Here is a 17146-nt window from a genome sequence, read left to right as displayed (position 1 = left end):
TGGGAGCACACCGGCAACCAGTGTCGGTCCGTAAGATGTGGTGTAATATGTGCCCAGCCAGTAGTGCCAGACAGCACCCTGACCACTGCATTCTGCTCCAATTGTCAAACCACATGGGACAGGTTGCCTACCCTTAGGTTTTGCAAAGAGGATTGTATCAGATATAAAGGGTCACAATCTTCTTACCAGGAGGAGTTTTGTGCACAATTTGCCCATATGAGAATGTGTGATGGTTTGGACTTAAAAGATTTCTTTGTAAAACACGGAAGTCTGGATGTCACACTTATCCCATTACAACAACATAAATGGGACCAGCATTCCATAGCAACTGTTTTCATCGGCCTCCACATCCATCTACCTCCATTAGCAGGCCTTGTCTTTGCTACCATAGGCTAAGATTCCTATCCACGCCAGAGCAACAAATCCGATCTCTGGATAAAAAGGAAGACAGGTAGAAAGTACGCTTCTATCAGGACACAGAATCCATAAGTGGCACAGCTCCTACAAGCTAATATGATTTTTTAAAATAAAATGCATTTTTGCTGGAATGGAGATATGGCTTTAACTCAAATTCAACTTCATATTCTTGTTTTCTCACCCCCTGGCAGGGAGTAAGCCAAGGCAAATCTTCGCAGATTATGCTTCTTGCCATTCCAATGTGTCAGTTCTCTCTGGAGTGTTTTGCTTGTTGCACATTTGCCAACACTACGTCAAGTGACATTATTTAGGATTTGAAGCAATAAGCAGGCATCTCCCCCCCGGGGCTTACTTACACGATAAGGGCACATTCACACAGGATGACAGGCGCCATAAAATCTCCACCCGGGGGTAGGGGGAACAGCCAGGCTGACTCACAAGGAAGACCTATTTGTGTGAAACACCACTATTCCATGCTGCAATTTACACAGTGGTGGATCAAAACGGGGGTCACCATCATCACAGAAACCTGTTGCCCTATGGACACTATCAATCAATCAATCAATCAATCAATTTTATTACAGCAAGAGCCAGCAATACAAAACAACATAAGTTTTAAAAAAACAGCAACACCCCCACAAGAAATCAAAATCCCAAGAGCCAAGACAGAAGATCAATGTCGGAAAAGAAGTTTATATATGGACACTATCTGCATACAGCAGACATTTGTTTCCTGCTTGGCAGGGGGTTGGAGTGGATGGCCCTTGTGGTCTCTTCCAACTCTATGATTCTATGATGACCTCCCAGTGTTTTGGACTACAACTCCCATCAGCCCCAGCCAGCACAGCTGGAGGGCACTACCTTGAGGAAGGCTGGCACAGAGAAACAATCAACACAAATAACACTTCCATGGACCTAACCACAAGCCCGAGGCAGCCCTGTGCACTCTCCATAGTTACTGTATGGTGGCTGCTATTATGTATGAACCATTGATAAAAGAATTAAGAGTAGTCTGATGGGCCACAGTAAATCTAGTCTCAAAAACAAGATGCAAATAAATGTTGTAAAGGGCAATTAACTCAAGTGGTGGTATTCAACAGTGGTCCTGCTCACTGGCAGATGTTAATGCATTTTTGAGAAAAATGACCTCTTTTGTATATTGTTCTGTATTGCACCATATACAACGATGGTAAAAGTGACACAATGTGAGCAACATTAGCACCACCACAAATGTGAGAGTCATTTTTCCCACTCATGCTGCTGGTCGGGGCTAAAGGCAACATTACTCTTTCAGGAAAAATGACTGAAGAACATAAGTACTGTAGCGAGTGACCGGTCATTATTCCCTGATCAACCACTCTAGAATAAAGACGTCGCCCTCTGAAGACATCCTACCTGCACACAGAGCCTTGTGTCCTCCCAGAGAGACTCTCTGTACATATCCCCAAATCACTTCAGTGTATCAAGTTACACTTGCACCCCCCCCACCTCAGTTGCTGACAAAATGCTTTTTATAGTAACAGAGAGCATAAAGCAAAGAACACACCACGGTTTAGTGCCAGCAGAGGTCCACGGAGCAAGGCTGAAGCTAAACTTAGCTCATCAAATGTCCTCCTCTTGTTTTTCCACTTTGCCAGACACAGGAATGCCGCAAGAGAATCTTATGTAGTGTCTGGGGAACTAGGGGAAGGGAGTTTAAAACAAAGAAAATCCAAGAGCCATGTCATCTCCAGGAATCGAGTGCACAGCCTTTTGACCCCACCGTTTACAACCTTTTACGATGAACTTGTGGGTCTGCAGATTTATCTGCTCAACTGAGGATAACAATTCAGGCATTTGTTGAAGTGGGATCTAGCCTAAAAAAGCTCCCGCCATAAATAAATCTGCTAGTCTGTGAGGTACCACAAGGACCCCTTGCTTGCATTGCAGAGCTTTCAGCCTTTGTGCGATGCAATCGTTTACATGGGCTGCCTCAATCTTTGGATGCCCCTTAACAGCAGGGGTGCAACATTAAAAAAAGAGCAGGTGGGTGCAATCCTCTTCCTGACACAGGGGAAAGGGGGCAGAGGCACAGCCGCATTAGCAGCATTCAAAACTTCCTTCTGCCTGGAGCTTCGGTGATTTCCATCCACTAACTCCTGCCGGGAATATTTGGACCCCTAAAGCTCTTGAAATCGGGAGGCAGCAAGCCAGAGAAATACAAGGGAAAGCAGAGGTGCCTGCCAGGTTTCCAAGGTATTGGTTTCCGTGCCTGTGCCTTTCAGCCAGCAGGACCTTGCATGTTTTTGTCTTGAGGCAGTCAATGCTGACTCAGCCCAAGTGGACATTAGATGGTCATACACTCAAGCAAATACATAGATTTAAACACCTAGGATTACTTATTAATGAAAAGCTTTCATGGCAGAGGCATAGCCGGAGGGGGGGCTCACTGGGGCACTTACCATGGGGCCTGCAGCGCGAGGAAACGGCAGCGTGGGGCATGCGTCTGCCCGCTGCCCCCCCCCTCAGCCGCCCTACAGCTGAGGGGGAGGTGGTGGGCAGACTTCTTGGAGGCTCTGTGCAGCAGGCCCTGCCCCGGCTTGCCCCACCGCCAGGCACAGGGCATGCACACCAAGCAGTTAGCTACGCCACTGTTTCATGGAAACCCCGTCTGGATGCAATCAAGCTATTATCTGCCCGCTCTACTGGATAGCTATGCAGGTTCTTCCACTCGGGGGGGGGGGGGAGCAGTTAATCAATTCAGCCATCAAGATCTACGGGTGAAATTCGAAAAATTAGAATATCGTGGAAAAGTCCATTTATGTAAGCAATTGTTTTCATTAGCTACTGGAGTTTAATGTATGAGATAGACTCATGGCATGCAAAACGAGATATGTCAAGCCTTTGGTTGTTATAATTGTGATGATTATGGTGCACAGCTGATGAAAACCCCAAAATTGAAATTGTTAATTTGGGGTTCTCTTCAGCTGTACGCCATAATCATCACAATTATAACAAATAAAGGCTTGACATATCTCGCTTTGCATGTCAGGAGTCTATCTCATATATTAGTTTCACCTTTTAAGTTGAATTACTGAAAGAAATGAATCTTTCCACGATATTCTAATTTTTCGAGTTTCACCTGTATGTGTAAAAGATCATTGCACAAATGCTTTATGGGGCTGAGATATGGGAAAGTGGTATCAAATCAAAACTAGGAGACCAACAAAACAAATTCATGAGAAAGATATTGGGGCTTCCACTGGGGACTCCAGCAAAAACAACATGGGAGGCAGCAGTTATGAGTTCCTGGTCTCTGCAGCCGTGGAAGGCACTGTGGTTCTCTAGCAGTTTTGACTGCACTGCCAGAGGCGCACCCCGTTGTCTCTCGAGAAAGACAAATGCCAACAACAACTGTAACAAAACTGCAGAGTGCTGCCGTTTCCCCAACCCCAACTCAAGAATAGAGGGTCTCTTCACCCATTATGTCCACAGATGCAGACGTAACATGCTTACACACCTAAGCATGAATGCAAACATGTGAAGTACAAACACACGAGATCATGCAGCCAGGCATGCTTCTTAGGGAGCTGAGGTTGGTTGTGGTTCCCTGTTTAGAGTAGACTTCATAGCAGGCTTAGATTGCTGCTTCATAAGACGTGAAAACCCCACTAAAAGGCAACAGGATCAACACTCAGGTCTTAGCAGTGTGTGCTGGACTGTTTCTATCCCAGGGCAAAGCAGCAGCCTAACAGGCCCATAGTATTCCAGTGAGGTAATTTAACAGAAGCTGGCAGGGATCAAAAGGATGGCCCCCATCCATTCGCTTCATAGCAAGGCAAAAACATCCACACCGTCAACCTTCTACAGATCTAACCCACATCATTCATCTTGCTTTGGATAGCTGCTGAAATGTCATTTTACATCCAGTGGTGTGTGTTAGTAGGCGCCAAGCTACACAAATTTTCCAGTTGGTGTCTACTTGCACAGGGCAGGGCCCCAGGGTTACCAAAAAGAGAAGGGCTATATTTTTCCACATCCAATGCCATCTCTATGAATTACACAAAGCAAATACAGTAGATGCACCATCTATAATTACCAGGGTAGAAAAATGAACACACAGTTTAAAGCATACACACACACATAGCCATGGGTGGCAAAATGTAGCAGCCTGGCAGAGAAAGCTTATTTGTATGCATACACTCAGCTCAAGAAGTTTGCCAGCATTCAGAGTTAATATGTCTTACGAATCTTAAGGGTGAGAAATCTGTCTAGAGCCCTGTTTTTGTAACGATCCTGGCTGTCAACTTCAGGACAACAATTTAATCTAAGAATCATGGAGATCTGACGATACCAGTGTTCTGTATCTGAACTTGGGGGGGGGGGGTAAGTGGGGCACCTCCCAACAGGGAACACCCATAGGAGAAAAGCAATGTCTGAGCATGCCCAATTGTTTAGCTGAAAATGTGACCTACAGCAAAAAATAAAAATAAAAAAAAATCAGATAAAGTGGTTGTTAACCACTTTCCAATTGCTCACTATGGACTTAGAATTCCTCTAAAGGACCCCCACCTCCTACTTTAAGACAGGAGCTGGCCTAAATTCAGTATCCTAAACCGAAAGGTTTGTGTTATTCTGTGCCTGTATCCCTCATCTTAATTTCATGTTGGTAACAAGAAGGGAAAGGGGGGAAAGCTGAGAAATTGGAGAAAGATGGGAGAGAAGGGGTGCCCCACTTACTATTGGCTGTCACTGCCCCATTTTTACTTCAGCCCCATAGACCACTGACATGCAACCCTCCTGCAGATTATGGGAATATGGCCCTTGACAAGAGAGAAAGGTTCACCACTCCATTCTATGCCAAGATCCCATGTGGTTTTCAGCATGTGCTACTTGGCCAGCCAGAATCATTGGGGGGGAAAGCAGGGAATCTGAGTAATGAAGAGAAAGGTGAGTGTCTTTCCTCAGCAACTCATTACCTCCACAGATGCAACCAAGATGCTATTTGGCAGCTTTTCTGAGCTCTTGGATGCCTCTGGTAATTTATGTCCAGTTAAAAACAGGCTGACAACACAGGTGTGGCCGGCTTATCCTTGTTCCATTTATGCAGAGGGAACATCAAAACCTGGGCTGTGTGTCAAGTTTTCCCTCCAGTTCTGCGGAGAGCAGGTGGACTTCCCCAACCCTCCTGTGTATTTTGTGCTTCGGGGCTCACTTTTACCAGCTTGAGTGAGTCACGTATTAAGTAGTCATAACCACAGCGTGCTCAAAGAGTGCACTGATCCATCCAAAAAGAATGGAAAAAGCTGCCTGAGGGTTAGGACATCTCTTGCTGCTGGACGTTGCCTTATAAGAACAGATGGGAATCAGTTAGGAAACCAAAAATAAATACAGAAAAAAGTCAGCACCCAACAGTACACCAAATGCCAGGTTTGGCCCTGGGTCTGAAACTCTTTAACAGTGGAGTAGGCAAAGAACTAAGCTGTAAACTAGGGATGTTTTAATTGAATCTCATCTGTCATCTGGGTGCCTTATGCCAAATATGGGAAATGTATAACCTCGTCCACCCCAGGCACCATGGCAAATGGTCAGAGACTATGGAAGTTGCAGCCCAACAATGCCTGGGGGCACCATGTTGGCTACCACTTGATCCATATGCAGGGATATATATATTTTTTCAAACAGAGAAGTATTCAGATTCTACAAGAAGTATAAGTAGCCATGCTGGCCTATCAGCAAAATTCCAAAATGCAAACCCTCACCTGAAGTCTGCAATGGCACAGCCCAGATAGAGGTTTACTGTCTCAGCAAAAATAATATATATCACCATATGGCAAACACAATTCAAGAAACGATTTTCCATTTTGCTGCCTCTCAAGCAAACATACCCTCCGCTGCTAATGAGGGGGGGTGTCTCAAGCATAATACCATTACAGAATTATGTAATCAGAATTACAAACTTGGGGGAAGGGGAGCTTCTTCCCGAGTCCCATGGGGAAGAAGCTTATCAGGGGGTGTTTATAAGCAGGCCCAAACAGAGTGGGGGGGGTTAATATGGGCCACTTGGCCCGGGCCTCCGATTCCAAAGGGGGCCTCGGTCAGCATATTCACAATCACTCACCATTGTTTAAATGTAAATACTTAAAATAATCCCTTTCCCTGTGTATTTTTAAAAAGCACTATTGTATATGAAAATTATTTATATACTTAGGTTATAAGACTTCGGAGATCGGCAGGGTAAAAAAAAGGGGGGGCACATTATCTACCTGGCCCGGGCCTCTGCCTGGCTCTGCAAGGGCCTGTCTATAAGGAACTTATAGACTTGTAAAATAAATAAATAAATAAATAAAAATCCTTCCAGTAGCACCTTAGTATGACAGGTCATACCAAGAACAAAATTAGTTGGTCTCTAAGGTGCTACTGGGAGGATTTTTTTTTTTTTTTTTTTTTTACTATGGCAGACCAACACGGCTACCTACCTGTAACTGGAATTATAGACTTGTATTTAAGCACTAGCCTGGTGACCACAGGAACCAAGAGCTGCAGGCAGGCAGGCAGGCAGGCAGATGGAACATCACACACGCGAGTGAGCAGGCTGGTGATAAGAGAGATGGAACATGCAGTCGCTCCTTTGAGGCCAATATAGAAACCAAGCAAGCTGCTAGTTCCTCCTCTGCCAGCCCTCAGCAGGCTAGTAATTATTTTGGAAGGCTAGTAAATGCGGGGGCTTATTTACCCGACTGTTGTAGCCACCTGTTATTGGCACTCGTCTGTCTCGAGAGACAACGAAAGAGTGTGCCTTTGAAAGTCAAGTCAAACCATTGGAGAGTTGCAGCATCTGCTGTGTCTGTAGAAAATGATACATGAGAGAAATTCTCTATTACAGGTGGGGCAGCAGAAATTAAAAAAAACCCTGAAGAATCCACACCAGAGAATGAGGTATGTCTGGCAGACTAGTCCTATAAGACTTGCTAATAATCTGCTTCAGCACATCTTTGGCTTAGACACCATAGATACACTAGACTGGAGTCAGAGGTCCGTATGTATCTCAACCACAATGGGTATTTTAAAATCATAGCTCTCAACCATGACAGAGTAAAAGCCAAGTACTGTTCTAGTTACTCCCTAGCACGACCCTGTCTCTCTCACATCCTCATCTTGGTGGAGACCACTAACTATAATATGATGTGGTCCAGACAAGGCTGAGGCCATCTTCACCTGGATCAAAGGTGCTGTCCGAACACGACGGGTGATACTGTTCTACATATTTCGAACTTTGTACATTTCCCCGCTGTATTTTGGCACGGGGCAGAGCAGCAACAGGTGTAAACACAGTGAAATGTATGTCATTTAAATGTGTGTTTTTTCTGATATACAGTACTGCAGGCAAGTGCTCATTCAGCAAATCCTCATCCTGGAAATAGACTGTTTCATTTCCTTTCAATCTCAGAGAGATCTGATTGTCTATATATATATATATATATATATATATATATATATATATATCCCAGACATAATACATGGGGACCAAACCCATGATCTTCTGAATGCAAAACATGAATGAGCTCTACCACTGAGCTTTGGCCCTTCCCCAAGAACCACCTCTCTGAATTCCCAAAGCAGAAATAACTGTTGAATTCAGTTTCACCGCAAATCAGCATTACAATCAAATGTTGCAAACTCACACAACCAGCTTCCTAAAGCCATTTTTCTTGTCTTTGCCCATAAAACTGGTTATCACACAGCTTACCCACTGCAGAAATGCAGAGCAACATAAGCCAAACAATGGAGCTTTTTAAAAGAAATAGCATGACGACACCCAAGATAGACAGGAATCATGTTTTAATGGGGATGAAAATTAGGAAACAAGGGTCTGGTGCTCTTGCCTGAGAACTTTTATGCTACATCCACAAGAAGCGTAACTTTTCTGCTGTCACCTTAGACTTATTATGCCCACTCCTCAAAGCTACATTATTCTATCGCAGGGATCAGCAACCTTTTTCAGCCGTGGGCTGCTCCACCATCCCTCAGACCATGTGGGGGGCTTGACTATAGGGGGGGGGGATGAACGAATTCCTATGCCCCACAAATAACCCAGAGATGCATTTTAAATAAAAACACACATTCTACTCATGTAAAAACACCAGGCAAGCCCCACAAATAACCCAGAGATGCATTTTAAATAAAAGGACACATTCTACTCGTGTAAAAACACGCTGATTCCTGGACCGTCCACGGGCTGGATTGAGAAGGCAATTGGGCCGCATCTGGCCCCCGGGCCTTAGGTTGCCTACGCCTGTTCTATCGTAGCTCCTGGATGCTACATTAAAAAATTATATATATGTCAAGAGTTGAAAGGAAGGCACTAAATGCTTTAATGAATGTGATTCCATCCAGTAGAGGGCAGCAGCACATACATACACAAATCTGCAAGTTGTTGATTTTGCCAGCATAACAGCAACATCAGAGTATGAAGGATGAAAACAGCCCAGCTGCATCCAGCACACTGTGAACTAGACAACTGTGCTCATAACTAACAGGTCAGAAATTAGGGCACATCTTTTAATTTGGGCAGAAAGGTTCTGAGGACAGGACATGGCTGGCTCTTGCATTGTCAAGGGATCTAGAACTGCATGATTGAAATGGTTCACTGAAGATGGCATATAGAGAACATTTCAGAGTGCTCTGAATCCTAACAACAAAAGCAACAACCCTGTCCAACTGGTCTGTTTTTATCCAATACTGCAACTGGTGGGGGCTGAGGTCAACAGATACCGATTTGCCTGAAGCCAGCTGATTAGTCTAATTACGGAGAGGCAAGATCTATGGAAAACAAGTACAGCACATCTGCCAAAATGTGCATCCCCAGCTGCACATGCAACAAGGATCACACCCTTGCATTCTGCGCTGATCAGGAAAACTACCATTTCTTCATTCCTTATTTTTTTTTAAAAAAAAGAACTTACATTAAGTGATCTTGAAAAATGGATCCTGAATGCACTGTGGTTTTTTGTTTGTTCATTTCCATACTCTGTGAAGAGATAACACCCTTTCACTCCAGTTTTGAATTCCTAAATACAAGCTACACCAGACCAGTTCTCTAAACTTCAACCGATTCCAGTTTCCATTACTCTTCGAAAACTAACATGCCATACCACATAATTTAAACCAGAAGATGAAGCAAAGCAATTAGAAACAAATTAGCTAGACTTCCCACACTGTCCCATTAGAAGCTTCACGCCCTAACCAACCACACCTTACCATATCTCCTTAGTGATGGGAGAAACCACAAGCTCCAGAAAACAAAGCCTGCTCCTGTTAGGTGGATGCTGTACCAACATTCCCCATTCAGAAGGAGATTATAAAACTTTTGTTAGCACAGCTAAGCTAAACAAATTGCTTTCCCATGAAGCTGTCAAAGAGGATGGCAGGGACTGAGCAATTTCTGTTTCCTGGGCAAAGAGTCTCAAGCAAGCAGCTCTCTAAAGGACCAGTGACCTGGAATCTGCAGCACTAACAGCTGATTAGGACCGGAGCTTCTGCCTTCAGGGGTGAGCTTCCATCTTCCAAGCGAACAGTGTTTGTGCACTGTTCAAGCACTTAAAAATAGCAACTGGGCAGCACGCTCCCCTCTCTGGTTGGACACCTGACTCCCACTTGAGGGTGGAACTAGCATTTAGTAAAGCAATTTGCCTGAATACACCAAGTACTGTATGTGGAAATGTCTCAAGCCAAAGAGGATACCAAGTTCAGTACATGGATCAAGTAAAGTCCTCCTAAGAAATCCGTTTTATCAAAAGGAAGTGACATTGGTGTCTTGTGGGTGCGATTGGCCGGTGTCCTCCAAAGCAATGTAGCTTCTCAAGGAATGCATCACCCACCACTTCCAGAGGCGACAGCAGTCATGTGCTCAAGATTCTGCCACACTCCACAGCAGCCTTTCTCAACCCAAATGTTGGACTACAACTCCCATCACTCTAGCCAGCGGGCCCGGTGGTCAGGTATGATGGGAGTTGTAGTCCAACGACATCTCAAGGCTGAAAAGGGCTGCTCCAGAGGCTGTGAAAAGAATTGGTGGAAGTGATCTTAGTGTTGTGGACTAATAGTTTTAAAGCGACACCTGCTTCCTAATAAGAATCCAGTGTAAAATATGATAGATCTTTGCAACTTCCCTCTGGTCTCTGCCCAGTTCAGTTTCCAGATGACCAATGACCCTTGTCCCTCTTCAGGCCTGTGCAGAGGATGCGGGAGGCAGCTGGGTACACTTATCTCGAGCCTCGGGGGGCTAAGATGGCTGGCGGGGGGCACCATGGGCCTGTCAGACTTACACTGTCACGCCATGAATCTTCTCTTTAGTGGAGCTTCAAAATGCCCTTTTAAGATCCATGTGCCTTCAGAATACAAAAGCTAGCTCTATACCAAGGGAAATACCAGTTAATTTGGCTTAAACTAGGTGTAGGCAACTGTGGTCCTGCAGGTGTTGCTGAACTACAACTTCCATGGCATCTGACATTAGACATGCTGGCTGGGGCTGATGGGAGTTGGGAGCCCAACAATACCTTGAGAGCCGATATCTGGAGGGCATGTGGTTCCCCATCCCTGCTTTAAAACGAATGTCCTCTGTTCTAGTTGCAATATTCAGCACCTTTACGTGAAATTGACAATGGAGAGAAACTGCATGAGTTGATGGAAGGAGGTAAGAAGTCCGTTTAGAACAGAGCAAGGATAACTGGGGAACCCTAGGGAGACAAAGCAGAATTCTTGGGCAAACAACCCTTATCCCAAAGCCACATTCCCAGCACATTTTAAACATTTCTTGATAACCACGAGAGTTAGGAATTGCTTTCCCCATTTTTTAAAAAATAAATAAATGGTGAGGGGGAAATGAAAGCAAACTGCTGTACTGGATTCTGTTCTGAGCAAAGCAGGTTTCGCATAAGGAAGGCTGCGCCAAACCATTTTCAAAGCCAAAGTAAATAAGCTTCCACAGCTGCATTATGCCAAAAGTACCAGCCGTTCTTCCAGACGAGCTGTTGATCCATGAATTGACATGGACAAAACACAAACCCCTCCACCTCTTAAAAATGCCTCACGGCAGCTAGAACAAAATATGTAACACGGAGAAGCAGCTTCCAGCTTACACCACGTACCCCCCTATCTTTAGTTCCTTCTTGAAAGTCAAAAAAGAAAAAGTGAGTGCAATTCATTAACACCCACTGCTAGCCTGTCTCCAGGTTGGGCCACAGCTCAGCAACCTGAGTCAGTTGGAGCAGCAAAAGGCTGGCATGAACTGGCAGTGTGCCACGCCAGCATGCTTTGGTAGTTAGTGCAAATAGGAAAATCTGAGGGCTGGTCTTAAGTCCTCTGGATTAAATATTGGGAAGTCAAACACATCCTAAAAGAGGCACATTACATCAGAGGTAAGCGAAGTTCAGCACAAGGAACCAGGACAAGTGCTCCAACATGACAGTGCCTGGAGAAGCTGAAGAATATATGGTCCACATCGACAACATATGCAAAGCAAGTGTAAGCGATTGAACGCAGCAGATATATATACACGTTTCCAGGGCCACAAATTCAAAAGATGTGATTAAGAGCAGTTTAAGAAGAAAAGTGGGTGTAAAACCACAAGATTTTATTTGCTGGCAGTGCAATCATTTTGTAGGGGATTAATCTGTTGTCTAATCAGCACCACATTTGGTTCAAGATGCCTGTGCTGCAGTGTGTCGGCTAGTTCTTTAAGCTTAGGGTGACATCTGTTAGAGACTAGTTCATGTCACATTTTTCAAGTGACTAACCTGCCTGCCCAAATGCCCATGGAAGACTAAGAAGTAAAAGCAAACGGCTTCAGTGAACTCTAAAAAGATTTGAGTCCGCAGGTTTGTGGAAAAAGCAATTCAAGACTACTAACAAGCTTATATGGTATCCCGCCCAGAGTGGCTGGGGAAACTCAGCCAGATGGGTGGGGTACAAATATTATTATTATTATTATTATTATTATTATTATTATTATTATTATTATTACCTCTTGGGTATCAAGGAAAGGCAGGTACCAGTAAACAAATAAACTTAGAACACTGTCATTCATTTTAAAAATGTAAACATGCTATAACATTGAAATATGTACCGGTACTACTAACCGTTTGTGTGTAAAAATACATGGAAGAAGACAGAGAAGACAAAGGAGACTTTCATTCTTTTCCACTCTTTGGAACTCCCTTCTATACAGAGGTCTTTTGTGTCTGTCTACATTGCAAACAACCCTACTCAAGCAGAGGAAAACCCACAGCAGAGCAAGAGACTTAATGTTTTTTTTTATATATATAAGAATTTATTGGTTTTACAACAAACAACAAACAAATACAACACCCACATTAACCCAACACCCAACTAAAAGTACACAAATACACAAACACCAATAATTCTTCTTCTTATGCTGTAAAAAAAAAATTTCTTGGTCGAATCTTGGTACAGACTTCCCCTGCCTTTTCACCTTTGGTTCCAATCCCAAATATTACTTTAATAACATCTTATACCATCATAATCTTAAAAAATCAGAAATCTAAAAGTTAAAATCTAAAGCTTCTTTTTAGCAAATCTTGTTTCCAAATAAACAATATTTTCCCATTCTTAACTTAACATAAATCAGATCATGTTATAGCTTCATATTAATTCCACACAAGATTCTAGTTCTTATCCCCTTATTTTCAATATAAATCGTAACAAGTATCTTCATTGACTATAACTGCTGTTAATGACAGAAATTTAAAATACCTCCTTTCTTTCTCTAAAACTTAAAGTCTTGACACTCCAGTTTCAGGTTACCATAATACATCCTTTTTCCTTTATACCTTAATACTGTTCACCCTATCCCCCTTCTGTCCATTTTCTTTGGTCGTCTTGCTCCAGAGCTGCTCCTCGAAGTATCCTTTCTCTTTGCATGTCCACAGATCCAGACTAAGTCCACAATAGTCCTTGCATAGAACATCAGGGTGCGCACCTTTTCTCCCAGCCTCTCCGGTTCATCATCCCATTCTTCTTCTATTTGTAGACATAAACATAAAGTTCTCACCTTCACTCCCAAGCTCTCACCTCGGGAGTTAGATATAACAGTTTTCTCCGTCCTGGGTCTGCCACCCCCAAGGGACGATCCATAACTCCGGAGTCGCCATATCTTTTCATCCTGTTGTTCAATCAGCCCCTTCAGTTCCGTGCCAAGGATCTCCTCCAATGCAGCCATTTCCTGTACAGTCTCCTCTGTGGGATATAACTTTTCTGACATATGACAGTTCAATATTTCCAATTTTCGGTTGAGCAGTTCCAGTCTCAATAAGATACTCCTTTCTTCATGGGTCATTTCGCAGTTCGTAACCAAGTCAAAAACAAAGCCGAGCATGGCAGAAGCGGGCATAGGTGTCAAATTGCAGTTTCGGTTCTCAGACTTCTCCATCTTAATACCAGTAACTTTCCATTCAGTCAAAGTCCCTCACGGCCATTTTCCCTGAATCCAGGGCGCAAGAACCAGAAATTTTAAAAAGAGATACTGTCCACCAGTTTGTTCCCCAAAGGGAAATCCAAAAGTCTCACTTATCGAATTTTAAATACTTTGTAACCATCGCTGTAACAGCAGTCTCTTAAGCTGGTTATTTTCTATCCCCCGAAGGGAAAGAGGCAGGCTCCCTTTCCAAATGTCTCCCAGGTCGTCATCAAAGCGCAAAAACAAATCCGATCCAATACTCACGACACCGGGATTCTTAAACTCGAACTTTGACAGGTAGAACATTAACGCTCATCGCGGGGGCAACCGCCGCTCCACATCCCGGTTGGGGCATGTCCCCTGAAGCCCGGCTCCGTTTTCCCTTCACCCCCACTCCCCCTTTACAGGGGGAGCGAGGGAAGGGTCCGGAGCCACAGTGGGCATAGCCGGGGAGCCCAGGGTGCGGGACGCTCTTCCCGCACCCCATCGGAGCCCCGCTTTGCGGTAGCGGGGCTCCAACCCCCGGGACGAACTGGGTCGCCTCGCAGCCGAGGCAACCCACGACCGCTCCGCAATGGCATCGCCGCCGGAAGCCCAAGAGACTTAATGTTTTGCATACAAGAGATTCCAGTTTAATCCTGGCAATTCCAACTAAAGGATCTCAAGTACATGGGAAAGAACTCTTCCCGAGACCATAAGAAGCTGTTGCCAATTGCAGCAGAAAAAATTAAGTCAGATAGGCCAGTAATCTGTTTTGGTATAATACGGGTTCAAATGTTCACAAATCAGGAAATCCTGCTTTTGTGCAGAGTTGCTAGGCAGTAGTGGCAAAACACAAAGGCAACCTCCATGAGAGGTCCAGAGCATAGCAACACAAGTGTGGGCCTTCTTTGTGGCAACTTCCTACTTGTCAAATGCTCTCCTCAAGAAAACTCGCCTGGCACCTTTGTTACATATTTTTAGGTGCCAGGCAAAGACAGTATGGCCTTCTAAACTGGGATGTGTATGTGTGTGCTGTTTGTTACTGTTATGCATTTTTGTGTTTTTGTACTATAAGCAGTTCTGCGATCCTTGGATGAAGAGAACTGTAGAAATATAATAAGAAAAGAAAGAAAGAATACTAGCAGGAACCAAGAGGACCCCCTATGCTGCAAGTTCTGCTGTTATATCTCCACTGAAGCAGTCCAGTGCCTAGAATGTATGTCCAGACAGCATGAGGCCTTCCCCATTTCATATTTTTCTACATGCCTCCCTTCCAAAGTGCAAAACACACACACACACACACACACACACACACACACACACACACACGATATGGAACACAAGAAGCTCCTTTTTCTCTCAAGAAGTCATAGAATCAGTATTGTAGATTTGAAAGGGGCCCAAAGGATTGTCTAGTCTAAGCCCCTGGAATACAGAAATCACAGAGCACCCTTAACAGATGACCATCCAACCTCTGTTTGAAAACCACCAATGAAGAAGAGTCCACACCACCTTCTGAGGTCGTCTGCTCCACTGTCAAATAGCTATTGCCATTGAAAAGTTCTTCCTAACCTTCCCCATCATCTGCTACCTGATCTTTTTAACTCAAGGGTGGGAAACCTGAGGCCCTCGTTGGAAGTCAACAACAGGGCCATAGGTTCTCAAGCCCTGTTTTACCTAGTCATGCCAGGAATGCAAAACACACCCTATCACCAAGCACAGCCTATCACTTAGAATGAGAAATTAAGCATGGAATGAGTCTGTGTAAGAGATGTGACTTGCTGCACTTAAGTAACCTTCCAGACCAATAGACTGAAGGGGTTGTTACTAGCCACAACAGCGAAAGAATCAGCAGCCATAACAGGGAGTCCACCCATAATTTAGAAAGCAGTTCCTGGTAGAAGAACCAGAGCAAACAGTAATTCAGCAATCAAGCAAAAAAAACTTCAGTGCTTTAAATAGTTCAAAACCAGATTGTGCTGTAGTGTAATTCCCTACTTGTTAGTGTGAAACATACCCGAGGGCAAAGGTTTGTTATGCTGTCTGCAGTATAACACAGAAGTGAAATGTTTCATCTGTACACAGAGTTCCGTGCATGCTGTACAGCTGATGACTGATTATGTAGAGGCATGAAGAACAAGAAAGGAGGGACTGAAGAAAATAGGCAATTCTTCTCTCCCAAATGTATGTCCTTCATGGAGCCACTGCCTAGTGTCAGTTCTTTGGCAGTGCACTCTTGGTGAGACCCCCTTCGCCCCATTAAGTGTGGGGCTTGCAAATGATGAATTCCATCATGTTATTTCTTAACACCTTGCCTGATCCCTGCAAAGTGGTGGAGCACAAAGGGGCAGCGACACCTTAGCTGGTCTTGGGATCTCTGTTAATGTGCGACGGCGGGGGGGGGGTGCAGAGGGGGGAGGGGATTGGCAAAAGGGAAGCACCAAGTTTCAGATCCAAAGTCAAAGTGGCAAGTCTTGTTTTATTCATTTGCAGAAGCACTCTAATTTATTTCTGTGGGTAATAGATTGTGAGTGCTTTAAAAATAGGAACATTACAAGACCAATAAAGGCTGGGTATATTTTGTCCTATTGTTTCACGCACTTGCTGCCATCATCTTTACAAGTGATCTTCACAAGTAATCAAATGGGGAGGAGGTTCCATTCCTTTTTAAAAAAAGATAAGTAAAAGCAATCTATGTAATGTGCCTTTTAATAACGATAGAAACAGAGTTGATGATACAGCAGAAAGGGAATTGAAACATATAGATGTTACTGATCTTACAGTAACAAACATTAAAAGATCACCTGAAAGGAAGCTGGTATCAAGCATATTGCTCTGCTTTCCTTTGGACAACATCAGTGAGGCCGAAAGCGGGGTCATTGTCAGGGCAGTCCAGGATCCCGACACACACTCCCCAGGCTTGTGCCCCAGGAAGGTCACTTCAGTGCTGCTATCGCAGCAGTTTGACTTCACCCTTGGAGGTGCACTCCATTGCCTCTCGAGTCAAATGGATGCCAACAACAACAAACTTGAAAACATTAACCATAACCAGAAACTGACCGACTCTTTAGCACCATCTGAACTTCACCTCTGTTTTTCAGAGCAAGTGCCCTCTCTGGAATCAGGCCTGCTGTATTGATCACTTGCAATGAAATGAACAAACAGGAAAATCTCTGTGAGAATGAACCATGGACTGTTCATTTAAGCACAATTTAGCCTCTAGACTCTACCTTTTCCCCTTTCCTAACAGGGAGCTGTAAAGAACTCTATTAATAAACTAGTTATGCTACA

The 17146-nt window shown here is 44.1% G+C and overlaps 1 protein-coding gene across 21 annotated transcripts in view; it reads right to left on the bottom strand.

Annotated features, from left to right (window-relative positions):
• The window catches only part of MICAL3 (microtubule associated monooxygenase, calponin and LIM domain containing 3), a 184909-nt gene that overhangs the window by 118618 nt on the left and 49145 nt on the right, over positions 1–17146 (bottom strand). The window contains exon 1 of one of the 21 annotated variants that reach the window (XM_033162765.1): positions 9658–9676. The exons of the other annotated variants lie outside the window; for them this stretch is intronic. The gene's annotated coding sequence lies outside the window, so the exon portion shown is untranslated. Of the gene's footprint in view, positions 1–9657; positions 9677–17146 lie in introns of those variants that run through there. 21 annotated transcript variants of the gene reach the window in all.

This window comes from Lacerta agilis, chromosome 10 (genome assembly GCF_009819535.1).
Source record: "Lacerta agilis isolate rLacAgi1 chromosome 10, rLacAgi1.pri, whole genome shotgun sequence".
Lineage (NCBI taxonomy): Eukaryota > Metazoa > Chordata > Lepidosauria > Squamata > Lacertidae > Lacerta > Lacerta agilis.
Note: the sequence above shows the minus strand (reverse complement) of the source record. Positions and strands in the feature narration are given on the sequence as shown.